Consider the following 27,393-nt stretch of genomic DNA (forward strand, 5'->3'; position numbering starts at 1 on the left):
AAGTTTCTGTTTCTCAGAGAATAACTATTTCCATGGCAAACCAAAACGAAAACCCTCTTGTAAACCATACTATGGAGAAGAGTGCGCTCTTTTAAAAATAAATCGGAAGCTGCTATTGTTATTGGTATTTAAGTTGCGCTGTTTTGGTGGAGACCAAGATGCAACTTCATCTGTTATTTCTACATTGAAAGCACCAGTGGGAAGGCCTGGCCATGAGGGAAGCTGACCCCGGCCCTGGCTGGGGGTTTTGGGGTTCTGGGGGGTGTGCATTACTATGTGCAAGGTTGGCACAGCATCCCCTGATGACTTAGCCGTGGTGGAGGGAGTGAATCTGAGAAGAGCTTTCAGAAGAGGCGCGAGCTTTCCTTTCTGCCTTAGAGGGGCAGCCCACGCCCCGTCGAGGCCCTGAGGATTTTTCTTATGGTGCATATTTTTAAAAGTTTGGGGAGCCAAGGACAAGAAATTCAGGATCACGACAGTGAAGGGGAAAACCCACTTTTGTCGGCTGGGGAAGTGCAGAGTACTGGTACGAGGTCCTTTAGATGTGGATTGCCACCTAAACATGCAGCAAATTCGGATTTCGTGGCCGCGTGACTTTTCGCACTGTCTGCTCTCCTTCGTTGCACCGAACGTTCCCGTTACAGAGCAACACCTCGCAGGAGCTCCCAACGTGCACAAGTTTCTGGTTTTGCAGCTGCAATTGCTGTCTAACGTTACCCGCCTTCCGCAGCAGCCGGATGGACTTGGACGGAGCTTTTATTTTAATTTCCTTTCCCCCGCTGGTTGCAACTTTGGAGGGGAATGCAACTCTCGCACACAAAACGGGGTTAGTGCCTCTTTAAGGAATATTTAAATTGCATTTCCTACTGTCAGTTAAGTCTCATCAATCATGTTTTTAATTAAAAAGAAGGACATCTACATCCCACTTTCGACTCAAAGTGCATAATGAAATTGTAGATTGGGGCAGGGCTGGAGAATTTGTTTTGCTAGATGCGTTCAGCAGAGATGCAGGAGAGGTCAGGAACACGGGTGCATATGCAAGTGGCAAACAAATAACACTCCTGATAGGGCCGGGTGACATGTGTCAACCCTTGTCATCGAGAAACAAGAAAGGCAATGTGCCCAGACAAAGGGTAGGGTGGAATCTCTACACACTGGCAGAACCTGACCCACGCGCAAGGGCTTTGTGTAGCAGATGCCGTCTCTCATTGTTCAGCGCCTGCCGCCCCAGTACCCCTGACAACAGCCACTGCCGCTGGCATTCCACCCTGACATCTGTTCAGCTTTATTGATGCGGCCCTGGAGGAATTCCCAGTGTAAACAGGGAATTCTCTAAGGGAACCCCATGTTGTAAAGGGATGAGCTGCATAATGCAGAGATTTAACCACTATTTAAAGGTGTGACATTTGATTGAAAGTGACTTGATTTTTTCCCCCCTTTCCAATCCCACCTCCCTCTCCACCCTTAACTGTATTTGGCACAAACTGGCTGCAGCGACACCCCACCTCCCCCTCCTTGTTGCTTTGTTTTCCTGATGCACAACTGTTAGAAGGAATGAAGGATGGGGGACCTGTGTACCACCGTCCAAAAAAGCCACTTAAAAAAAAAAAAAAAAAAACCTGGGTTACAGTCAATTGAGTCTAGTGTCGCATTGGGATCCTGCCCGCTGCCCACCCATGCTCCTGGCAGAAGCAGCTTGAGAGTGGCGTGGTCCTGTGGCTGAAGCTAATGGGGTGGGCTTTGTCCTCCGTGCTAGAAGCAACTGTGGCTGTTTATGGTCCCCGAGCACAGCCTGACTGTATGAGTTCTGGCTGTGCTAGGGCTTGGGGGGTTTACCTTTGGAATTTTATGTTTTTGGCAGTGGTGCCATAAGATATTAATAAGGATTTGGAAAAAAAAAAAAAGCAGACCTGATGGAACATGCAGTGTCCTCGCTGTCCCTGCAAATGCACACGCACTCGGGGGTCAGCTCTGAGAGGCTGCAGCCCCACTCAGCTCCTTGGCCGACGCTCAAGGACAGCGAGGGCCCTGCAATCCCAGTTGCCACCATCCTGTTACTTCCGTGAAGGATGCAGAGCTCCGTCCACCGGGCCTGTGCAGCATGACCTCATCGAGGCGGGAGTGAACCCGGCTTGCTGGAGGATGTGGGCAGGGTCTGTTTTGTGAGGCTGTGGGCTGGGTTTGGAATTGCCCGGTTCCAACCTTGCTTCAGCTGCAGCTGACTGGGGGATAGACAAAACCGGCAAGCTGCAGGGGCTCCCTCCTGCGCTGCTTCAGAATAAATGGGGTTCCATTGGGTCATCATCAGGGCAAAAGACAATGGCAAAGTTCTCAGAGTCTGAAGCCAAAAGTCCAAAGAGGAAATCCGGATCTCCAAGGGTCGGAAGTGCTGCTGGCCTGTGTTTTCAGAAAACAGGTATCAGAAGGAGGGTTGGTGCGTGTGTGTGTGAGTGTGTGTGTGTGTGTGTGTGTGTGTGAGAGAGAGAGAGAGAGAGAGAGAGAGAGAGAGAGACTTGGCCAGCCATTTCCCTGCCCTCAACACCGGGTGAACTTACATCACACAAGGCCACGGTCAGAGAAGCCACCTTGCCATTCAGAGCACTGATGTTCCCATTGCCACAGACTGAATGTTTCACTTAAGAGAACAGAACCCTCAACAGATTTTTTTTTTTATTTCTAAAAATTACACACACACACACTCACACACATATATATCTCCCCTCACCCCCCCCCCCGACTGAAACAAGGCATGGCAGTTTTGGAAAATGTAGAAAATGTGAGCAAATACTGAGCCCGATGGTGCCCACTTGTAATCCCAGCTACATGGGAGGCTGAGGCAGGAGGATCACAACTTTGAGGTCAGCCTGGGCAACCTAATGAAGAGATTCTGTCTCAAATTTTAAAAAATGGGCTGGGGATATAGCTCAGAAGTAAAGTGCCCCTGGATTCAATCCTTATTTACCAATGAATAAATAATAAATAAATAGGAAAACATATGAGCAAAATAAAATGACAACGACCCGTTCACCCACCGGTCCCCTTGGTCACCACTGTTGCAGTCTTCACTCTTTTCTCTGTGGTGTAAAAAAGGACTGGTGAGCCTAGGTTGCTGCTTTGATCTTTTAAAAGAACACACCAGACTATCTTTCAGTGTTATTTGGTATTATTCTACAGCATAATTTAAATAGTTCTGTCGTAGTCCTTTGTCTATCCCTGATCACCCATTTCAGGACAAACACGGTTTCCACTATTTCCCCTGTTATAAGCGATGCTGCAGGGAACATCTCTGGTGGGTAAATCTTTGGGCTTCTCCATGGCTCGCTCTTTGGGACAAACTCCTGAAACAGAATTACTGATCCCATAGTCCTGTGCATTTTTAAGACTTTTGATCACACTACAATAGCAGCAGACAGGTTTTTCCAGTTCAGCCTGTCACCACAGAGGACAGGACACCCCGCCATGGAAGTCTTTGGGCATATCCAGAGATGTCCACATAATGTGGCCTTAAACCTGGTGAAGTCAGAGCCCCTTCTATGTAGATTCACGGCAGCATTTCTAATTCATATGTCCATTCCCAACCCCTTCACATCTAGTTTTCTGCTGGTGGTGACGGGAAAATAGTAAGTATGAACAGCTAAGTGCTGATAAAAAGCTCAGGTCTGGCGACACCCTACATTCCTCCCTGTCTGTTTCAAAAAATGAAAAAAAAAAAAATAAGTGAACTTTCACATTTTTACCACTCACAGTTTTCGAGCTAACTGGAAATAGAATCCAGGCTCCACTCTAAAACGGACACATGACACGCAGGCTTGCTGACCAGACCTGTTGGAAGGTGGAAATCGCCGAGCAGCGCAGGGCTTTTCAAAGGAGGGCACTTCCACCTGAGCGTGGATGTCGACGCTGCCCCTTTAAGCGCAGTTTGCTTTCCCTGAGTCGGAATATACCTTTTGGGATTCAAAATAATTTTGCAACAGTGGATACAGACCTTCTTTATGTGTTATTGGTCTGGGAACAGCAACAGATTAAAAAAAATATTACCAGGTCAAATAACAGCTGTTATTATTAAGTTCAGCTTTTATTATCAATTTGCCTGTAGATTCCAGCAGTTAAAAAAAAAAGTCTGCCTCTGAGCTTCTCACTAATCAGTGCTCTCATTTTGCTAATATTCTAACGACTGTCAATTTACTTCGGAGCTGCCATTTGCAGAATTTTCCAATTAGCAGCAAACCTGTTCCACCTTCTCCTGTAATTACGGGGGACTCAGTTCAGATCAGCTGCGGCCAGACAGCACATGATGTAGTTGCCAAAATCGGTGCAATGTTGTTTTTAACCTTTGCATGTGCTGGCACGGTTTTAACATCTCTGTTTGTAGGCAGGCGGCTCCCACAGTAGTGGCATGTGTCAAAATATCAAAATTATTTCTAATAAACACGCAGCGAGGATGAAAACACAAATATGGGCATATTTGGTTTTTGGATCAATTGAACGTCTGTTCCAGATTCAGTAGCGTTCTCCTGCTCTGATCCTTCCCCCGACTTGAATATATATATATCAGAGTCTTTTGAAAAGGAACAATTGAGAGATGCTGAATGGCATCCATTTATTTCTACCTGTTTCCTTTGCTAGGGAAACAGATTATTAAAGAAGCCCAAAATTCGGAACGGAAGGGTCCTCAGAGATCACGCAGGATAACCCTGACTAAGGCCCAGAATGGAGAAGGGACTTACCCAAGGTCACACAGCTAGCTATGTGCAGAGCCTGGCTTAGAACCTAGGTCTTCTGCACCCCCGTCCGAGGTTTGTTCCACTATGGCATACATCTCCCCCCTTCTCTTGGTGGCTTCTAAACAAGGCAGAGGAGAGACTGACTGGCTTCGCTCGGATCCCTCCTTTCATAGAATGCCTTGCTAGCAAGATCAAAGCCAATCAAACTCTCTGAAAGCCGTCTAAACAGCTGACATTGCAATAATAACAAGAGTGCAGCAATAACTATTATTGCTACATGAAAAAAAAATATTTAATAATAAGCTCATTGATTTTTAACAACATCTCTGTGTTGCCTAATTGATGGGAAGTTGTATGTTTGTGTAGCCGATGGGGGTTATGAATTAAATATGGCCGTCTTTCCTTGAGGGATGCATGTCAATGTAAGAAAGACGGCAGATCTACATTTCCCCCAAGCAAAATAGTCCCCTTGTAACAGAAGCAGGGAAGACTCAAATGCGAACAAAAATAAAAACCATCCATCACTGTTTATTAAGTGCTGCTACTTGAAGGTAAAAGGGATATTGAACTGTTTTTAAATTGGAAAGAATGTAGCTGGACAAAATATTGATGGTAATATTAGCTGGGTGACAAATTTTATTCTTTTGTCCCCATTCATCAAAGGAGCCATTTGGAGTGAATTATTCTCTCTATGCCCATAAACCAATTTTTCTTCCCTCTTTATTTTTTAAGCACACGTGTTTATTAAAGAACACGGGGTGCGGGCGAGGGAGGGCACCTCCGGTGATGTTGTCCCAACCCGCTGTGTGAGTCCCGAGTCCCGGGTCCCACAGTTGCTCTGCACCAGCCGAGGTTGGTCTCCAAGGTGCTTATGTAAAATTTAACATGGGCTTAAAGAAAAAAAAAAAACATCGAGGCTGACCCAGTCCGTTCCCACAATTGAAAAGAAAAGGGGTGGGTCAGATTTGATTTCATTTTTAGCTGTGGTTTTCAAGTGGAAGTTCTGAAGCATTTATTTATTTTTCCAAATTTATAGTGTGTCCCTCCAGTCCCCTGGCGGCAGTTCAATGAAAACATCCAAGTTTCTATGGCAAAATGGGCCGAGGCAGGGAAATGGAAATTGAAAATGTCGGCCGACAGTGGGGAGAATTGCAATAAAAATTTAGTTGGAAGTTTCATTCGCTTCAACTCTAGTTAGGCTTGAAGTCATTTTGGGGTCTGCAGGGCTGTGGCACCTCTGGGGTGCTTCCTGAGCACCTTCGTGGGCCGCCCAGTGGCCTCGGCCAGGGTGGGGCGGACCCATGGACTTCAGGCTCAGTCCCAGCCTGTGTGTTTTCAGAATTGGCTGCTGGATGTCCAGACGGGTCCCTGGGGGCTGGCACCCTTGACCTCTTCACTTAGGGTTTGGGGATCCAGGGTCTTCTATCCTCGGACGTGCAGTCAGCCAAAATGACACTCATTGCTACAGACAGATCTCGTCATCCCAAAGTCAAAGTCAAAGAACAACAGAAGGAGGTTTGTTTTCAAATAAAGTATCATCTTAAAACCCCTCAGACGAGGCTTCTATGAAGTCTCGGGATTTTCTTGCCTGTTGCTTGACTTACATAGACATCGCTTTCTCAGCTAGATGAGCAAACTTTTAAGGAAGCTGCACAGAGTTAATTAATCAATCAATCAGAAAGATTTTAATGAGTCCCTGCAAGGCACTGAGCAGTGGTAGCATTTTATGTAGCACTTTCTGGTTCCCAGCACACTTTCCCATAGATTATCTTAAGTGCTTCTCATAGGCAGATAATATTTGTGAGACTCAGAGAGGTTCAGCAACTTCCCTAAAGTCACACAGCCATGAAGTAATGGGCTCCGTTTCAGGCCTCCCTGAACTGTTTGTTCTATACTACTTGAGACAAGATCAGTCATCGCAAGATTATATTCCAATCAAGTGATACAGGTGGGAAGGTTACATGGTCCTGGATGAGCCTTGGAGACGTAATCGGAAAAAAACCAAAAGTTCACCTGTGTTCCCTACCTCAGCACGATGCCACACCCAAACGTTTCTGTAGCCAAAAGTGATTCAAAGTCATTCTTGGTTTCCTATGAATCCTTCAAAGAACATTAAGGTAATTAAAGAGAATTTACTGCATAAGATTTTTTTCTCACTATTTCCTTGTCTCTCTCTCCTACCTCGGCCACCTTGAAGTCGGTATCCCCCGTATTTGTCCCTTTTCTGTTCTGTTGCTATAACAAAATACCAGAGGCTGAGGACTTTATTTAAAAAGAGGTTTATTTAGCTTGCAGTCTGGGGGTTCGAGAGCATGTGCTAACCTCCGCTTGGCTTTGGTGAGGCCCCTGTGGCTGTGTCACCTTACAGCAAATGGCATCGACCGTGGTGCGAGCTCAGGTGAGAGGGAGAGATCCCCCGTGAGACGGGGAGCTGGAGAGACGGGGAGCTGGAGAGACGGGGCGGGGCAGCCTTGCTCCTCAGGACAACTCTCAGAACCAACCTGGGGCCCAGGAAGATGATCGGGTCCCTCCGAGGGCACACCCCCACTGACCTGGCTCCCTTCCAAGGACAGGACCCCCCCTCACCTGGGTCCTTCCAAGGGCACATCCCCAGGGACCTGGGTCCTTCCAAGGACATGTCCCCACTGACCTGGGTCCTTCCAAGGACACTTTCACTGACCTGGGTCCCTCCAAGCGTACACCTCCATTGATCTGGGTCCCTTCCAAGGACAGGACCCCCCTTCACCTGGGTCCCTTCCAAGGACAGGACCCCCATTCACCTGCGTCCTTTCCAAAGACATGGCCCCCCTGACCTGGGTCCCTTCCAAGGACAGGACCCCCATTCACCTGCGTCCTTTCCAAAGACATGGCCCCCCTGACCTGGGTCCCTTCCAAGGACAGGACCCCCATTCACCTGCGTCCTTTCCAAAGACATGGCCCCCCTGACCTGGGTCCCTTCCAAGGACATGGCCCCCCTGACCTGGGTCCCTTCCAAGGACATGGCCCCCCTGACCTGGGTCCCTTCTGAGGACATGGCCCCCACTGATGTGAGGACCTCTCCCCAGCCCCTCCCCCCTGGGGGCCCCGTGGCCTCTCCATGGCCCACTGAAGACTGAGCTCTCCGTGTGGGAGCCCCGGGGGCCTGCGTCACACCCAGCCCCCAGCGTCCTGTCCCCTGCTGCAGGGCTCTCCCAGCCCCTCCCCTTACTTCTTTCCCTTCCCTCCAAGGTACAGCCCCAAGACCTGGTCCCTCATGGCCCTCTTGGCCAGACTCTGGCGGTTTCCCACTGGATAGCTGGACCTGCGTGAGGGCTGGCCGCTTCCTGGCCGGGTGGAGTGTGTGTGTGTGTGAGAGAGAGAGAGAGAGAGAGAGAGAGAGAGGGAGCGCAAAGCTGTGGAGGCTCACCCAGGCCAGCAGTCCCTCCCCCCGAGTGCGTGGATATCCTCGTACCATCCTGGGCCAGAGGACCAGGCCTGAGAACTGGGTATGTGTGTGCTCTCGCGGCGGGTGGACTTCAGAGGTTTCAAGAGAAAAATAGAAAAGACGGCCCAATAGAGAGGGGTGAAGGCCCCACGTGATGGATATTAGAAGAGAAGACCCCCACCTTAAAAAGCCCCAGCGCAGAGCCTTGTTGAGTGTTGCTCTCCATGTGCCCTGCACCAAGTGCTCTGAGTGGCTACCCCTGACACAAGGCCCTGGGAAGAAAGAAATCCAGGAAGAAAATCTAACAGGCTTGGCTTAATGCAGCGGTTAACAGCAAGCTGGAGCCGCGGGGTCTGAGCATGTCCCGCCTCTGCCAGGCCATGGCTGTGGGACCTCGCGCAAGTTCCTTAACCTCTCTTAACCCCCATTTCCCCATCAGCATGAACTAGACCCGGGAACGCCCCTAGCTCAGGAGCTCTGGTGAGCACTGGTGGATCAACATGAGCAGACCGCTGGTCAACACTCCGCAAAGATCAGCGATGGAACTTTCAACTGGACGCTCTCTGGAGAACTTTTTGACCTGACCGTGATGATTAAATCCCCACAGTCACTATTTACTGAGTGTTGGTGTGGAGGCGCTACGATGGCGCTGAGGACAGGAGAGTTGATTGAATCCCCACAGACATTCTGCACGGTCGGGGTTTCCCTGCGGCAGGTGCCTTGGAAAGTGGGGTGCACTTCCCGGTCTGTCCGCAGGCTGGCCAGGCCTGGTCACCTTCCTGGTGGCGAGGGGTGTCCTCTGGTCCTTTTCCACCCTCCGCCTCCCAGGGGGACAGTTGGGTGGCAGCTGAGGTGACGTCCTGGGATGCTCATGCTTCTCTCACACGGAACCCGACAAGACTTCAGCTCTGAAGAGCAGGCATCTACGAGGATCTTCCAGCAGGACATCTAGATGCCCAGAGCCCAGGAGAGCCGGCCAGTGTCCCAGGAGCCCGTTAGCTGGGCTTGATGGGAAAGCAGAGAGAGCGCTCACCCCGACGGGACTCGGCCGACTTCCCTCCATCACTGAGGAAGCTGTTTCTGGAAGTGTGGCTGCAGGTCAAGGTCAAGAGGACAGGACAGCACTTGCCCCCTTCCAATGGGCAGAGGGCCTGTGGGTCTGCTTTCTCCCAGTGGCATGAACACCTTCTGGGCTTTTCCTGGGCAACGGAGGCCAGGTTCTATTCTTGACAAGGTTTTCTCTTAGACTCACGAAACCCTTCTAGAAAAGTCGGGGATTTCTCAGAGAAGGAAAAAGAAACACGCCCCTTGACTCAGTGGGCCCGGTGGGCTAAAGTAGCAACATCATGCAAACTCGCTCGGCTGGAGAGCATCTCGGCCTGAGAGGTCAGAGCGAGTCTCACAAGGCCTCGGGACACCCTGACCCCCGCCTCCTCTTCTCCCAGCTTGGAAGGTCCTGAGGTTTGAGGCATTCCACGCGCTCTGCAGGAGGGGCCACCCTGGCAGGAAGGTGCCCACGCTTTTGTATCCTCGGGTTCCTTTGTGTCTTCGACTCTCTAGAGTGGTGGAAGGGCCTTCTAGAGCAGAAATTCCCAGTTTATCCTTGTATCAGTCAGGAACCAATAAGGAATGGGCTTGTTGTGGGGCAGGCTGGGGGACTGGTAATCTGAGATCTGTAGGATAGACCAGAAACTCGGCAGGAGGTGATGCTTCATTCTGGGGGCAGATTTCATTCTTCTCTAGGAAACCTTGGCTGTTGCTTGTAAGGCCTCCGACTGATTGGATGGGGCCCACCCACCTTCTTGAGCATCATCTCTGTACCTAAAGCCAAGTGAGTGTTGATGTTGACCACGTGGACGAATACCTTGAGAGCAGCACCCAGAGTGTGGGATTAAGTAGCTGGGTGCTGTGGCCCGGCTAAGCTGACACACCACAGCCCTGATACTGCCTTCTGGTTCCTGAATTCCAGAACTTCCAAATCCTCTTGCTGGCCCCTAAATATCATAAGGACATCCCTGTTCATCCCGGGGAGATGATTGATTTTCAGGGTAGTTTGGAGAATCCAGATCATCCCACAGGAGATGAATAGAACCTACAATGTACCTCTCAAACTCTGCTTAGAAGTAATCGGTGTCTTTTGGGGTCTTGCGGTGGTAAGATCCCCTAGGAATAGGCTGGGAATCTGGAATGACTCAGATGTCAGTCTGTATGTCTGCACTTGGACAAGTGGGCCATTGGAAGAATCAGTGAGGACCTGGAGACGGGGCCACACAGGCTCGCGGAGTGACAGAGAGCTCTCGGCAGCACGCTCTGAATCAGAGAAGGCCAGGCAGAGAGGGGCAGGGGTGTGCAACGCGGAGTAGCAAGACCCGTGTCAGCCCAGGACGTGGTCTTCTCTACCTGGCAGGGCTGACCTGAGAGCCTGGATCCCCATCCCATCCAAGTGCTGATCATGTCCTAGTCGACTTGGGCAGAATAGAAAGCAAGGGTGGGGGTGGGAGGAGAGGGGGGTGGGAGGAGGGAGGTTTCCGAAATACCTTCCTTTGGCAATGGGTGCAGGGCACCACGGCTGAAGCAGCCTGCCTTTGTCAGGCCCAGGGGACACAAGAAACCTGGGATTCTCATCCAGGCTGGAGAGAGAGCAGAGGATGAAGAGGATGAGGAAGTCCTGTTTACGCAGGGCACCGTGGCCCCCTGGCTCCTGGGCTGCCAGCTCTCCTGACCCCTCGGAGGAGACCCTTCAGACATGGCGGGGCTGAAGCATGGTCTGCAGTTGCGTAAATTGGGAAAGTAGGAGAGCTGTCACAGTGGGCAACACACACACACACACACACACACACACACACACACACACTCACAGAGCAAAGGCCAGTACAGCCTGTGCAGAAAGATTCGGGGGGACTTCCAAGGAGCTGGCGGACACCTGTCCATGTCAGCTGTGCGTCAGGACCGTTTATAACTGGAGTCTGAGTTCCCAAACCCAAGTTCAGGGGTAGTCACACTCACTTTGCAGATGCGTTCCCTGCGTGGGCTCTGAGGGCTTCCGGACCCTCCCTCTGCCTTGGGAATGAGAAGCTGACACTTGTCCCTTTCCCCTCGGTTGGCTAGGACGGTACTTGGGACCCTCAGCCCCTAGTGACCCAGAAGCAGCTGCTCTGCCCTGAGGCCCCCACAGGCCTCCAAAGGACACCATCCAGAGGCGTGGCTGCCGGTGACCAGGTCCCGGGAGCTGTTCTGTGTTTCTGGCAGGTGCCGTGCACATGCACTTACACGCACTTGCACGCACATGCACACTCAGGCACACACTGCAGAGGGCAGCGGGCACCGTGGGCTCACAGGACGGGATGAAGTGACATAATGTTGGGGGGGGACTTGGGAATGAGGGAGTTGGAGGCTACAGATGGGAACATCCGGGGGCCCTTGCGAGGTTCCGAGTGCTCGATGACACTGCTGCACGTCTGCCCGCTGCCCTGTGAGGGGCCTCGCGGTCTTGGTGGAGCCCAGGACCCCGACAACTCCCCAGGGCCACCCCCACGTCACCCCGGTGACCTCCCTCAGCTCATTTTGTGCACCCCTGGTTTTCTGAAGAAGAAAAGGATTCCTTCTGAGTTATGGGAGTCTGCGCGAGATCCTGAACTCACGGGCTGTTTAAGAGTGAAACTCGACAGAAGTCTAACTTTTCAGATTGTCCCAAGGGGGGGAGATCTGTCAGAATTTCCTGCAGGGGAAGTGCTCTCAGGGGCTGAGGCGAGAACACCACCAACCCTCCAGCTCTAGGGGGCCGTGGGGCCCTGTAACCAGAACAATTGAAAATGACCAGGTCCCGGGCGGCTGGCCAGCTGAGCAAGCAGGACTGAATCCTGAAACCACCGAGTGTCCCCCAAGGCCAAAGCAGGTGTCTCCAAGGGGGAACCCTCAGCCTTGAACTGCAGAGCGAGCCCCTGGCTTTCCGTGGGCCTGGGGGTCTCTGCGGCCCAGGCGCATACAGTTGTGATGAAGAGCGGCTCTTCAGGTGTCACTTGGCTGCACTGAAACCCAGCCTGCGCGCTACAGGCACGAAGAGCTCCTGCCCATCGACAGACTCGAGAGTCAAAATTCAGGTGGAGACATCTGATTCCCGAACCCCAGAACTTGGGATTAGTCATGCTCATAAAAGCCATTTGGCCCTGTTTTCTTTGTGAACAAAACTATCTGCGTTGGTTCATTTAATCTATCTGGCAATTATTGACATTAAATTGATTTAGTGTTCTGAGCGATGTTTCAGACACCCAACACGACCCCCCCCCTTTTGTTTTACGGCTGAATACGGAGCACAGACTCCTTCTGGATGTGCTCAGCTCCACGCTTCACCCCAACCTGGGAGCATCCGTCCCTCCTTCACGTGGAGGCTTAATGACTCTCCACGCCCTCTCCCTCCGCGGAATTCATCCTCTGGAAATAACCAGAACCCTCTGGGTGGAGGGTTCCCTGCATCAGCTCCAGACAGAGGATCGCTTTTACCGAGTAGAAAGACAATTTGCTGAGCGCGTCACGGTGACTGACCAGAAGGCTGAATGTGCGGTAGGGACGTGGACGATACCTGCTATGTCACCAGAAAGTTCTAGAAGGTGTTTGGTTTCCCAGCACACCTAAATAATTCTCCTGGCATCTCTCAGAGGATCACCCAATTTTACAGGGGAGATTTGGGAGGGAAGGTGCAGGAGGGGCTAGAGCCCGGGAGGTGACAGTTCTGTGGAGAACCCAGGGGTGAGGGCACGCAACACCCGTCTCCCAAGCTTTCCCCTGCAGGTCGCAGTGCCTCCTACGTTACATTATCGGTATTAACACAGGCATGGGAGATTAATTTTATAGATCACATGAAAAGCAGATGACATTCATCTTCCCTTTGCGGTGAGTCATCTCATTAGGAGGCGCGTAAACGCTCAGTGCTAACAGTGGCGCGAGGAACGAAATGGAGCCCCGAACGGCTGCGTCACTCTGAAGAAAAGTATGACATAAGAGTCACCATGCCGGGCTTTGTTAGAGTCGTGGCCAGCGTCAAGTCGCAGTGCACTTCTAACACGATGATGGAGATGAAGACAGATCGTGAATGACGGGGTCCCAGACCTCACTGGGCTGCTCAGTTGAATCATATCAAACTCAAATTAAAACTCGCCTCCCCGAGACCTCGGTTAACGAGCAGGGAGACCAGAATACCTTTGGATCAGTGGACAACCGGCATATATATATATATATATAGGTGTGTACTGAGGGTGTTGGCATCTTTCCTTATTCACTCATTTTTAGGAACTTTAGACGGGGGTCGTCTGCCGAGCCGTGTGTCCAGTGTGGTTTCTCCAGCTCTCCCTGGCACACTGAGCCTGAGTTTCAGTTCCATCCCCCTCAAGGCAGGAGCCTGTGGGGAGCAAGGGTGAGGCTGTGGCCGCGGGGAGCAGCCTTGGCTTCTGACTCTCCGCCTTGAGGTGCAATCGCCTTCCTGGAGGTGCTGCTGGGCAGAGGCGCTTCTGGGAGGGGCAGGCCTGCTGATGGGCATGTGGGGAGAGCCTGGTGTCAGGTCCCTGGTGTCCAAGTCCGCTGAGGATGTGGGGCTGCAGTGGCCTCCCAGCCTGGCCAAGCCAGCGCTTCCATGCGTCCTCCCCAGGGAGTGGTGGCTTCTCTTTCCCAGGCTTGCAGACCCCGTCCGCTTGCTCCCTGAGAAAGCAGAGCAGGCTCTGCGGCCTCAGAGGGAAGGGCCGATATGTTTGACTTCCAGGTCAGCTGCTGACTCCCGAGGAAAGTCAATTTTTGTCCCTTTGATGGTTGTATCCCATTATCTGCTGCATAGAGATAAACCACGAATCCCGCTCCAAACTCCAGGGCCGGGAAGGCTCGTGTGGATAAAACCAGGTCTCTGGCTTTTGCAGATTATTGGATATAGGGTGTGTTGATTATCTAGTCCTTCCCCTGCCCGCCCACCCACTGATGTTAATTAAAATTTTAGTCGCTTATTTAATTCCCTGAATGACTCCAAAAAACCTTGAGATGGTTCCTTTGGCTTATCAGCACTGCTTTCAAAGGCAGTTTGGAGAGTGAGAAAACCAAATGGTAGAGAAAGTCGTAACTGAGTTTGGGGGACTAGGTGGAACTTTATATTTTTGTGTTACCATCTTTATGATATATATTTGTGTATGTGTGTGTTAACTCCAAAATATCCTTTCTGGCAAAGGAAATGGTGACTGAACTGTTTGAAAGTTCAGGGTCTGCGTAGATATCTGAAATTCCCACATTCTTTTTGTTGACAAAGGTGTGATGGTTGTTGTTTCTGTTGGTGTATCAAGATACCTGGTCTCCAGTGAGCAGAGAGGTATTCTACTGCACTGGGCTTTAAGAACAGACCTCGATAATGAAGGGTAGGAATGAGTAACTAGAATGAGCTTTAGAAGTGGTCGAGATTTGTAAAGCCAGGTATAGCATAAAACCAGATTAAAAAAGAAAACCTCAGGCTGGGACTGGGGCTCAGTGGTAGAGCACTCACCCAGCATGTGGGTTCGATCCTCAGCACCATGTAAAGATAAATAAATAAAGGTATTGTGTCCATCTACAACTTAAAAATATTAAATATTAAAAGAAAAGAAAACTCTCATCTGTTTGGGAGTTATTTGGAAAGCCAGAGTTTGGGCTGGGCTCCACCAAGGACTTTTGAAACGTTAACACAAACTCAGGTTCTTGTTTTAGGCAAATTGGGGCTGATTTATGAGTGTCTGGTGAATCAGCCCCATTCACATTTAGCCTTTGTTTGAAGCTGGGGTGAGGAAGCTCAGTAGCTCAAATGGGATGGGAGAGTTCATGCCTAGCCTTTTTTTTTTTAATGTTTATTTTTTAGTTTTGGGCGGACACAACATCTTTGTTTGTATGTGGTGCTGAGGATCGAACCCGGACCGCACGCATGCCAGGCAAGCGCGCTACCGCTTGAGCCACATCCCCAGCCCCTGGCCTTTTATTTTGAAATAAGATGGCCCCGTTGCACCTTGGTCTAGTAATCCAGCACACTTCTGAGCACATGGACGTATGGAAAGAAACATTAGAAATGTAAGGGGGGCCCGGAAGAGGTGCCCAAGGCTGCTTCTGACCCCAGTGACGAGCGCTCCAGTCTGCACCAGGCTCTGAGGCTCACACGAGACTTTTTGTCTATTTAAAGAGAAAGAAAATAGAAGAAGCCATTCTGGTCATCGACTTGCAAGCAAAGTGAAATCAGAGTGGGCACTGGCCTCTGCCACAACCAACTTCAGTACGAAGGGCAGAGGTTGTGAAGGACGATGAAGAAACAGAAACTTCTCTCGAGTCATTGCCGAGAAAGTTTGCACTTTTGATACTAAGATTTGAAAATCTGCACAATTGTTGGTGCTTCCCATAGAGTTACTAGATGCTTTAGAATCAGTGTAGTTTGAATGAGAAAAAGACAACTGAAAATAAAGACTGATTCCTGCGGCCTGGTGAAGAGGTGCTCAGGCTGAGAGGAGACGGATGTGATCATCACCTGCTCACCTGACAATGCTCTAGAATATTACGAGCCTTATCTGAATGCCTTTTGTATCAAATTCTTGACCTGATTTTTGTCCCAGTTTCTCTTTTATATCATCTAGGTTCAGTTCTTCTTTAAGGGAAAAAAAAAAGCTAAAAAAATTCTAATGAAAGCCAGCTAACTCTGAGTAATAGAAAAAAATCTGTTTTGCTAAAGGAGTGACAGAATATTGAAATACTGGTTTTATATTTTTGTGTGGGTTCAGCAAGTGCAGTAAGAAGGTGGCTGATGTGATACCTGACCTGGTCTTAATGGCCAATGATAATTCCATATGTGCCACCTGCTACCTGTCAGGGTACACATTCTTTTTTTTTTTTTTTTTTTTGGCACAAAGGTTACAACTGTGGATCTGGGTCTCTGTAGCCAAAGTGGAGGCAGGTCATTACATTTGTTGGATGGAATCAAGATTGACTGTAATTATCTGGGGTTTTCTTCTTCGATCTCCCCTTTCCCAACTTACTTCCCCCTGTCCCAAGTTTTAGGTAGTATCCAAAAAGCCCCCAACGTATCACCCTGAATTGGGGAACTCAGGACAGAGAGAGGAGAGGAGAGAAAGAAGGAGGGAGAGAGAATGAATCACTGGAGTCAACTAGAAGTGGTGCTCATGGAGGAAAATCCTCCTCCTGCCAAAAAATAAAAGTAGAGAAGTTTCCCGAAATGTGTATATTAGGGGAAAAAAAAAAAACTCCATTAACCAAATATGCAGCTTTGTGACCTGTTCTATATCCCAGCATTTAAAAGTCACAGTTTCTCTTTCTCCATGATAACTTGTCAGAAGTGGCTCAAAAGCTAACTATCCATGGTCCCAATTGCTTCCTCTTGACTCTCTGCTCCAAGTATGTAATTTGGGCTGCGCAAAGATGAAGAAAAACAAAGTAGAACTTCTTGCCTTTCGGTAGGTGGAACGGGCTGGGTGACCACCTGGCTCTTCCGAGCCCTAAGTTCTGCTCTGGTGAGTCCCAGGAGTGCGAGGCCAGCATTTCACTGGAGAAGCAGGGAGACCCTACCTTGTGAGTCTCACCATTAAGCACTTTTTTTTGCTTTAGAAAAACAGGCCCGCTTATGGGTCCCGACTATAGAGGAACCGAGTTTCCCATTATAACCATTCAGAATGGGACGTGAGAAATCTGGAAGACATACAACACATTCAAATGATTTTTCCTGAAATCTGAGGTCATCACTACCATGTCCACAGCCATTCCCGTGTCTTTTGAAACAAAGTAATTCTTGCCTCTTCTTAGTATTAAGATTCCAGCTATTGTTATGATCCTTCCAAGGGGTCACTAAAGGCACAGAAAGCTCCTTTTATTTTTAGACTTTAAAAAATTTTATCTTGAGCTGTTTCATCTTCTCAGATGGGGACCCACGGCAAGGGCTATGGTTTGGTGGAGAAAAATTGTCCACGTGTCTTATGTTTCCAAACTACCCGAGGAATAATGCTGCTGAAACATTATTACAGCCTTTTTCAGGTATTTCCAAAATACATTTTGCCCTTGAGGCAGTTGTTGCTGGGACCGCAGGAGGCAGCCATCCCCTGTTCTCCTTCCAGATATGGAGCAAAGTCCTCTGAAGTCTCTGTCTCCTAGGAAGACAGACAGACTTCAGATCAGGCCCGGGCATTTGCTCCCAGCTTTGGCCAGGGACCTCCAGGGGGCTGGTGTGCTTCTTCCCTTTCTTCTTAGCTCTCAAGTTAGCTTATCTCCTAGGTTGGTTAAAAATATATATATATTTTTATATATCATTATATATATATATCAATCAGCTGGTTTGTCGTGGGAAGGTGTATTTGGTAATGACCCTGGGAAAGCAGTTTTTCTATTCTATGGAAGAAATTCCGACTTAAAACCTCACTATAAAAAAGCTAAATTGCAGTGATAGAAAGCCAGGCACATTTCAGGGGACTCTATCATTCTGGCCTAACAATCTTTTGGTGGTTGATGTTAGTGACTTCACAAATGGAAGGACCACAGAGTCCTGCCTGTGTTTTCTCTAAAATTATAGTCTCTTCTCTCTGAAGGTTTGCTAAGTTCCCCTGGCAGCCCATGCACTTCCCACGTTACCTCCCTGGAGTCTCTCGACTGCCTGACAATTGGTCAGTCTTACCTTGTCCGTCCACGTTGCTGCCCTGCAGTGAATTTTCTAACAAGCCTTCTACCCACACCCTGAGCTCTCCTGATCCCAGCTTATTTGGGGGGTCAAAATTAAGCTTCCTTCTTGGTTGTCAAAACTCTACAGTTTCCCATTTTCAAGTGCACAGATGCCTATTTTTCTTTGAGACTAAACTCTCCAGCATTAAAGAGAGACCCTTCATTGTAATCATTACCGAATGGATACAGTACTAATGGAACTTAATTGTTTCCACTAGATGGATCTCGGGTGTTTTTGGCAGCCAAAATGAAAATGATTCCAAATACCATCAAAGGGGCTTATAAGCACCCAGCATGCACAGAGTGTTTTGATATACAGTGGAGTGTTAATATCATTATCTCTCCTAATACAACATACGGTTACTTTAATCCTTTCCCGCCTCTGTGATCTTGGAAGATCCGACGGATAGACGGCAAAGAATAAAACACTATACACAAGGAGACAAAGGGAGAATTAGTCCCCATTCTCTGGATGCGATTTTTTTGATTGTTTGAATGTTGGCTTCAAATATGTACCTTTATCAATACTGACTTCTGTATCCTCCACGCTAGTTTGAGTTTGTATGCGACATCAAACATACCTTTTCACACATGTTCTTTCCAGATTTTTTTTAACACTTACTTAGCAGTTTATAGAAGGAAGTGAATGATCTCCTCAAGCTGCTTACAAATTAAAAAAAAATCTGTGCTTATTAATTATGCAGGATTAGTCTAATTATAATTCAGCAAATTAATTAGCGACAGAAGGTGTTCTGAAACATTGGAGTACATTTGCATGTTAAATGGAGAGGCTAGTCTGTAATATATGTAAATTTATGCATGGCTTCATAGTTTAATTTAAAAATTTGCAGCTGCATATGGTATGGGAGCAGGTGAAAAGTCAGTTTTAGTTTAATGATGCTAACAAACATTGGACGGTGTCCTGTCTTAGCAAGAGAATGCACTCATATTTGCTAATCTATGAATCTGTCATAAGAATATAATGTTACATCGATGCTGAGCTCAAGGTCATTAGTGAGTGAACTCATAGGTGCAATAGCTACAAACTGCAAACTGCAGAGAGTAGGCGATGGCATGAGGAGCCCAAACTCTGAGCTTCTTTGCTCCCTTTCTCCAGCATTGCGTATTTCGTCATCCAATCTTGCTTCTGGGAAAGGCACATTCCAACCCAGGGAAACGGGCATCTTTTCGCATCACCAGTATCTATTCTGGCAGGTGGAAAATAGCTGTCCAACCTTGATTCCCTTTCCAAATATTCACATTTGCACTTCATTTCAATTTCCCGGAGTCGTGGGAAAGTTATTACCGAGTTGCGAATTAATGGTAGGGTAGAGAGTTTTACACATTGGCCTCAACCATCTGGCAAAACAGTAAAACCAACGGACCAGGCGACGGCAGAGGGCTCTTGGTGTAATTGGTGTTCACTGCTCAGCCTAGCATAGAGGAGCTTCGCTGGGAGGGCAGAGCTGGAGAGGGAGGGGCGTGGGAGGGACAGGGCCGGCCAGGACAGCGAGGACCCATTAAGCTGATGGTGGGCTAATAACTTCATTTCTCTCCTTCACCGGAGGAGTCATGGCACTAGGAAGGCAAATAGACTTGTATTTGCCTTCTGAAGTCTCACTGAAAGATTTTTTTTTTTCTGAAGAAAGTCTGTAATCACATTCAGTTTTACTCTTTTACTCTGTTCTTTCTTTTCCGGATGAGAAAGGAGAGGAAAGGGATAGGGTGAAGGAGAGAATGTGGATTTGAAAAAAATATATATAAAAGGAAAAGATGAAACTGTGCACATTGTCCAGAGCCCTCCAAAGACACTTTATGAGAACAATGACGATGACAAGCATGCTCTTAGGGTGATGTCCCATTCCCATGCAGGCCCAAAGACTTCAATTATTATTTTCATTAATGGTGTCAGATTTTTCATCTGAAGGCAAAAACAAGGACTTTTCCTTAGAGATTTTTATTTTCCCCCTGTGAGCCTCATGGTGCCAAGTAATGGAATTCGGGAGAGTGAAGATGTGTCTGAATATAGAAGGGAAAAAACCAACCAAAACAAAAAAAACGTGATATAGAAGCCCTGGTCCTCAGAAACTGGAGTGTGTTACTGATTGGAAGCAAGCTGAGTCCAAGTGGCCCCCTTGCCTGCGCAGCTCAGCAGCGGTTTGCAGTCAGTTGCTTGCCGCTGGGGCTATGGGAGACAATCACTTCAGAAGAAATCAGGAAATGGCTCTGAAATGAAGTCTATCCATACAGAGTCAGATTTACACAGTGGGGGAAGCCGCTCCCTCCTGGTGCCTAAATGAATACAGCAGATCCTGCTCAGGAGGCAGCGTGTTCAGAAAGAAGGATCTATTGCCAAACTCAAGTGCCACTTCCCGGAGCTTGTCATTGGAGTGAATGTCGATAGGAAATGATTCCATGGGGCCTGTTGCCAGTTACGAATTGAATCGGCAGATTGTGTATGCACAGCTCTGAATTCTTTTGCTGACCAGAGTTTACGGAGGACTTTGACCACGCCCCCTATCTTTTGGTGGTGGTGGTTTTCCATGCAATCTGATGGAATGAACTAATGACTTGTGTATATGTGTGTTTCCCTTTTAACACCTCTCCCTAACATTTAGGGGACTTCCTAGAGTATATATCAATATTAGAGAGATAACCAGTGCAGAAAGAACTAGATTTGAATTTGTGGCAATCCCCTCTGGAATGATTTTGTTTGGAAGCTGGGTTGTTTTTAAAATACAGTGGAAGAGTGAGACTCAGTATAGGCAAGGGGGACATAAGCACGTCCTGAGACAGGTGAAAATGCTAATATACTGTGTGCCAGGCATTTACCTGAACCCTACATGGATAAGTAGTTCTCACTTCTGGCCTTGGAAGGTCCCTAATTTGTATAACGAATGTTAAACAACAGTAGTAGTAGTAGTAGTAGTAGCAATAATAATATCAAAAGTCTCAAAATCACAAAGAAATGGCTTGAGAGGGTCACCCATGTAGCTGCCACATATAAAACTGAAATTATCTGCCGCCAAGGAATTAGTTTCCTGTTCTATTTAAGCATCTTCATCATAGAAGATGCTCCTGTCCCTTAAGTAATGCTTTCAGATTTTAGTTTTGGTAACCTGACTCTCAGAAAAATGTTTTCCAAGATTTAATTCAACCTCTTATGTTACATATTTGATTTCTGGCTCTTCTCCTTAGAGTCCTGGTGGCCCAGTGGCCTAGGCTCTTCCTCTTCTTCTGGGGCAATCTTTTCTGGTTTTTGGAGAGGGCTGCACCACCTTTGGAGCCTTTGGGTTCTTGGGAAGTCTGTTCTCTGAGCGTCTGAATGGCTTGCGGACTGTCCTCTGCCCACTCCAAAGCAGTCACGGGAGGTCTAGAGCAGGCTGTCTTTACGTGGAGCGGTGGACAATTTGGTTTCCTTGTTTTGTTTGGCCACCTGAAGAAGGACTCTGCACTTGTTTCCAGAGTAAGAGGAAGGAAGTGGCATGGTCAGCATGGAGATGGGGAGGCACTTGTCCCCCGAAACCACCCGCTGCCTGGCCAAGCACCACGCCTTTTTCTTACAGGGAAGCATGGCCAGGCTGCAGCCACAGTGACATCTTGCTAAGATCAGACAAGCTTTACCACCTGGCAAGTCACCTAACCTTGATGACCTCCATAAAATGGGGATGGGAACACACCCACTCCCAGGGTTGGGGGATCGGGTGAAATTGTTCATGGCAAATAATAGGAATCCCTTGATTACAGGCTTTTACTAATTTTTATAATGATCGCCACAGTGATCATTAGTAAAAATTTTAGTCAAGAGACGCTAGGGAGGTTGAGTGACGGTGGAAGTAAGAAAGTGTGTTGCTTAAAAAATTTCCATACACTTAGAATTTTCGCATCTGACACGGACTTTCATTGAAGCAATTCGGGTGAACAAGTTTTATATAATATGTCCCTTTCTTAGGACTATATGACGAAATTAAAGATTTATACCTCTCCGATCACATATTTAATATTTATGGCTTATGGGGTTATTTAAGTAAATAAAGTAGGTACTCGTTTAAAGAATGAGTGTAGTCACCCCGGTATCTATGGATACCACAACTGATGCTCAAGGCCTTAGGTACTGATCTCAGCCTACGGAAGCCAGTCAATGAAAACTTTGGAACGTCTTCTCTCTCCTTGGGACTTTGTGCCAAGCAGATCTCCAGTACCAGCCCTCAGTCTCTTGCCAAATTATTTTAGGAGGCAGCAAGATCCCCTTGGAGCTTGAACCCCAAAGTCTCCTCGTTCAGGGGGCCCCGAGTCAGAGTCTTTGCAAGACCCTTAAGCTTCAGCGTTCTTTCTAGCCTGTGTGGACACCTCGACCCTTGGCAGATCTTTCAAGGTTCCCCCTCTTCAGGCCAAGGCAGGGCTCACCACTGCCCTTTTCCTTACGCAGTGCTGCCTGGGATGGATTCTGTGCAAGGGGTTTTGGGGGAAAGAAAGTGTGTTTCTTCTGTCTTCCCCAGGGAAGACCTAGATTAAAGCTGGGACATCTGGTGGTGTTTTTCACTGGTCATAAGTGGAAACCAATCCTAGAGAGTTCCTCCCACCACAGACAGCCAGGTCGTGGTCACAAGGACCAAGTGCCGGCTGGGCAAATGCAGCAGGGGGCTGCGTCCATCCAGCAGGGGGCTGTGTCCATCCAGCATGGCTTCTCACCCGAGCAGAGCTCACCGAATCCCCCAAAGGATGTGAGTTTATGGAGAGATCCTGGGAGAGAAGAAAGGCAAGTGCCCCTTTCCTTTCCAGTGCCACTCTGTGACCCAGCCTGTCCCTCCATCTGGTGGCTGAAATGGTAGAAGAGTGCTTTAAGGAAAAGGGCTAGCTTCTTTTCAGAAGTACAGAAAAAGTCAATTGTATCTTAATTTGTTGCACTCTAAAACTAGAGGTTTAGCAGCTAATCCAGATAAGAGGTATCTTCCTCACAAATCAATGGACACGGACCTTTAGGTACCCACAGGGCTTGTGAGGCTACTTAACTGGATACTGGCTCAGCCTTAGAGATCCAGCCTGATTATGTGACCAATGTGGCTGATAAAGAGGACCAGTACTGCGTCACGCTCTTGGCCTGGGGAGCATGTGAGGGTTCTGTATAAAGTGTGGCCCGGTCATAGCAGAAGTTGTTTCCAGGGTAGGAAAAGTGATTATTTGTTGGTTTGTTTTGATGGGAATAAGGAACTAAGTTTCAAAGTGAAGGGTGTCACACGTTATTTTACATGGAGTGAGCCTCTGTGTTCTGCTAGCTGTGGCCAGTGCTCCCTGGTTCACATTTCTTCCATACACATCCCTGTCTGGTCTTTTTCTTAAAAGAAATTTTGGTACCTTCCACTGTGCTTGCCTGAAGATATTTTTGTATTAAAAATTTTAAGAAGGGATTAGATTGTGGGCTTCAAGTTGGAGGCAAGTTGGATGGTCTCTTCCATAAATCCTGAGCAATAGGGTGCTGGGTTTCTTAATAGCCACACCATTGGTCGCAGTTCCAGAGTCTTCCTAGAATATTAAGTAGTTGTGCTTCCTGTGGTTTCCGGTCTGTGTGTCCCCAACACTGGACCTTAAATCTGCACCTGAACTGTATGTTTAGTTGGAAACTCTGAGTTTCATTATGTTCTTGAACAGTGCAGAGCACTCTGTCATGGCAGAGATCCAGAGGACAGCAGGAGAGATTTCTTGGGCACTACGTGATCTGCTGGGATCTCACTCAGATCCACACCCAGGGTCACCAGATTCATCTCAGACTCACAGAAGCACATTTTGACTGGTCTGATAATGTGTTCCATAAGGTTGAGCTTTGTCCCTGTATCTGAACCCTTGTGGCATGCAGAACACACTTAATATATGTGGATTAAATGAGTAAATAAATAAATTTGCTTTTCAATATTAAGCAAGTTCTCTTTCATGACTATCTTTGACCTGGTGTTTTCCTCTTTGGTGATCTTATTCCCTATAGAGCCAGAATCCTTCATTTCCCTCCACCCCCAATTTGTTTTCCTTTACTCCCCCCTCCCACCTTTTAATATCACTTTTTGAAAAAAAAATTTTTTTAGTGGCTTTACTGAGCCAGAACTTACATACCATAAAGCCCACTGTTCAAATGTACAATTCAAGGGTTTTAAATATGTTCAGAGCTGGGCAACCATCTGACATCACCCTGACATCAGAGCAGAGAACAGAGAAAGTCGGGAGGAGGTGGTTGCCAGAAAGATCCAGGTTCCAATCCTGGGTCCACTGCTGATGAGGTCTGGGATCACTGCAGATCCCTAAATTCTGAGGTCTTTGTTGTCGCCACGGCAGGACATCTCACAGTTCCTAGGGTTATTGTGAGAATCAGGTGAGCGCAGAGTCCCTTCCTCCAGGGCTTCCCTTTCAAGGTTTCCGTTACCCATCGTCAACTGGGATCTGAAAATACCCAATGGAAGATTCTAGAAATAAACAGTTCATAAATTTAAGATACCTTTCTTACAGCCCATTGTTATAATCATTTTATTTTACTGTAGATATCGTTGTAAATCCCTCACTGTGCCTCATTCACAAATTCCTCGTTATCCTGGGTGCGTATCTACAGGAAGGGACAAGGGTTTGGTTCCATCTGGGGTTTCAGGCGTCCATGGGGGTCTAGGAATGTATTCCCTGAGGATAAAGGGGCTGCACTCAATGTTCAGCAAGTCATCTTTCCTGTCCTCCGTGACCCCCTGGCCTCCAGCTGCAGACCACATGGGGTGGAGAGCAGGGACAGAGATGCAATCTTCCCCCAGGACGTTCCCCTGCCTCAGAGCACAGCAAAGGATCCTGAGCATCTGGTGCATCTTGCCCAGCCACCTGCCATCAAGCTCTGGGTACTGCCAGCCCCGGCCCAGAGATCACCCCCATACCATATTTTCCACCAACCAGCCACCCCCTTGTTTTTCTTTCACAGTCTCGATGGGTTTGACCTATGTTTTAGGACCCCTTTGCTGCTACCCACCACACACCTACCAGCTTGGTCTTTTTGTCTTCAGTGGGTTCTCCTCCAAACACCCCTTTCTGGAGAGCTGTTGATCCTGCCCCTTTTTCTTTGCAGTCATAAAATATTGGTGCTGGGGGGCCCTCGAGTTGATCCAGTTAAACCTTTCTTTTCACAGTTGATGAAACTGAGACCCCTAGCTGGGAGGTAACTTGGTCACATCATTAGCTGGTGGCGGGGCAAGCCCAGCAAGCTTGAATACGTATCTGTGGAGAGAAGAAATGCCCTTTTGGTATCCGAAACTGCCTCAGTGACCTGGGGAACCTGATTGAAATCTGAGGGTCTGAGTTCACATTTTGACCCCATCGCGCCATTCCTCCTGGTCCACAAAACAAGGATAGACTGATCCCTGTTAGGACTCCCTCTGAAGGAATGCAATCAGAAGCCTTGCAAACTGTAGCATACTAAGTGGTCGTAGTGTTCATGTTGTCACCATTGTTTGGAGAAAGTGGAAATGACTCCCATCCCGATGAGAATCTGCACATTTGGTCTGAATCTTGTAAATTCATTTTGGTTTTCCGTGGCTGAGTGGAGAGAGCTGATATTTTCCAGGCAAGTCTGGCTGTGGAGAGCTGGAGACCCAGGGGATTCGTAGAGCAGTTGTTCCTTGCAGGTTACCCTGTGGCTAGTAGATGGTATGGATAGTAGAGGGTTTGGTACCACGACCCTGAGCACAGTGCTTGGGAGAGGAGAGAGCAGAGGAGAAAATCAGATGTGTCAGTAAGTCCAGAATTTCTTTTAATTAATTTTTAGTTCTACTTATAAAAAAATCCAGACCATAATCTCTGATCCTGGCCATTTAGAAGTAGTCATTATAGGTTATGTTATTATATAATCTCCCTCTCTCAGACCCTCTGCTCTTGTCTCTCTCTCTCTACTCCCCTCCACCACCCTTCCCCCTTTGTGAACCAAATGCTAGGTCTTTGCTGGACAGGGGTCTGTGTAGGTTCCAGACTCAGCCCCCCCGACAAGCGAAAGAGTAACGGGGTGTTTTTCATCCAAATAACTGTTAAGGGTCCTAATTTAAAATGAGTAAAGCCTTTCACCAGGCTCCGTGTTTCCCTAAATCAATTTGATTTTATGTAAACATTTATCTCTTTTGCACTTTCCCACCTACCACACCATTCACATCATAATGCCTTCGTGAACATTAATGTTTTCGCCAGATACGTTTCGGGGCAGGACGCGGGGGGGGGGGGGGGGGGGGGGGGGGGGAAGGCCGGGAAGTGTGGTACACAGAATGCATTGTAAGCAGTCCAACCAGAGCAGAGTTTTCCAAAAATCAAGGAGTAAATGTGGACAAGCACTCAGTTTGGCTTAGGTAAGAGAAAGATATAAATCGCAGTTGGGAGGTGTTGCAGAGGGGTGGGGGGCAGATAAGATGTAGATGGGGGCTATTGTTTGGAAAGACTTTCAGTCAGAAATGGCCAATTTTCAGCACATGGGCAGGACATCTCCGAGGTTGTTAAGTGGCCGCAGTGACTGAGATGAGTGTCCAAATAGCAAATATTCCTCCTTCTAAAAAGAACATGTTTGATTTCTGCTCCATCTCTACTTACATCAAAGCGGCGCTGCTTGCTGAGCGCTCCAGCTACTGCAGGCAGACCTTTCCCCGCACTTCCCCGAGCTGTGGCAGGTTGTGAATTGACACACGCGGCGCAAGCCATGCCAACCACCCGCTCTGCCTCATCCTTCTGGATGCATCTCTGATCCAGACCCAGACACCTCCAACACGGGAAGCCACGCCTGACCTCCCACACACCCTCTAAACGACAACGGAGAAGAGAAAAGCAGATGCTAGAAGATAACGAAAAGATAGTTAGCTGTGACTTCCCAATTCACACCCAGCCCTGTTCCCAGATCCAGACAGGAGTGAGTGTGTTGCCAAATGTTTTTAGCAAACAGGAGTGAAAGAGCCTCAGCTTCAGAACAGGCTCTAAACAGTCAATTCCCCTTCTCCTTCCTTCATTGTTTACTGTTTATCTTCTCATCAGGGTTTTCTTTCTTTCTTTTTTCCAAGTGATACACACAGTTAATTGGAGTGCTCTCTAATTCTTTTGTGTGATGGTTGAAACAATAAAAATAAGCAGAGGGTCACCATGAGAGCGTTTCACTGATGAATGCTTTAAAATAGAATTTTTTGGAAGCATTGTTGATTTCTACTTATTTTTTGTTGGTAAATCCCAGGGAAAATGTATATCGTTTCCTTTAAAGTTCTAATTCAAGGCATGGATGTGAGAGTTCTGGAGGGACTTTGGGACTGCGGTAAAATTTCGTTGTCATAGTAACAGAAAGGGAAATAGGCCTCGCTCACCTGGGACTTGAGTGCGGCAAAGCTGGATTTTTTTTTTTTTTTTTAAGGAAAAGGACTCTGCCAGTGAAATAAATGAAAAAACTTACTGTATTTTGAAACAAAATTTCAAATAGGAGCCAGGTGAATTGCTGCAGAGGACACTTTTGCCATTTTTCTTGGTCGATGTCGTTGCCTGATCTGAGATACCCAG

At 47.9% G+C, this 27,393-nt stretch overlaps 1 protein-coding gene across 1 annotated transcript in view; it reads left to right on the top strand.

Annotated features, from left to right (window-relative positions):
• Ebf2 (EBF transcription factor 2) overlaps positions 1 to 27,393 on the top strand; it is a 177,177-nt gene that overhangs the window by 99,376 nt on the left and 50,408 nt on the right. The window lies entirely within an intron of this gene.

Source organism: Callospermophilus lateralis, chromosome 4 (genome assembly GCF_048772815.1).
Source record: "Callospermophilus lateralis isolate mCalLat2 chromosome 4, mCalLat2.hap1, whole genome shotgun sequence".
NCBI classification, from domain to species: Eukaryota; Metazoa; Chordata; class Mammalia; order Rodentia; family Sciuridae; genus Callospermophilus; species Callospermophilus lateralis.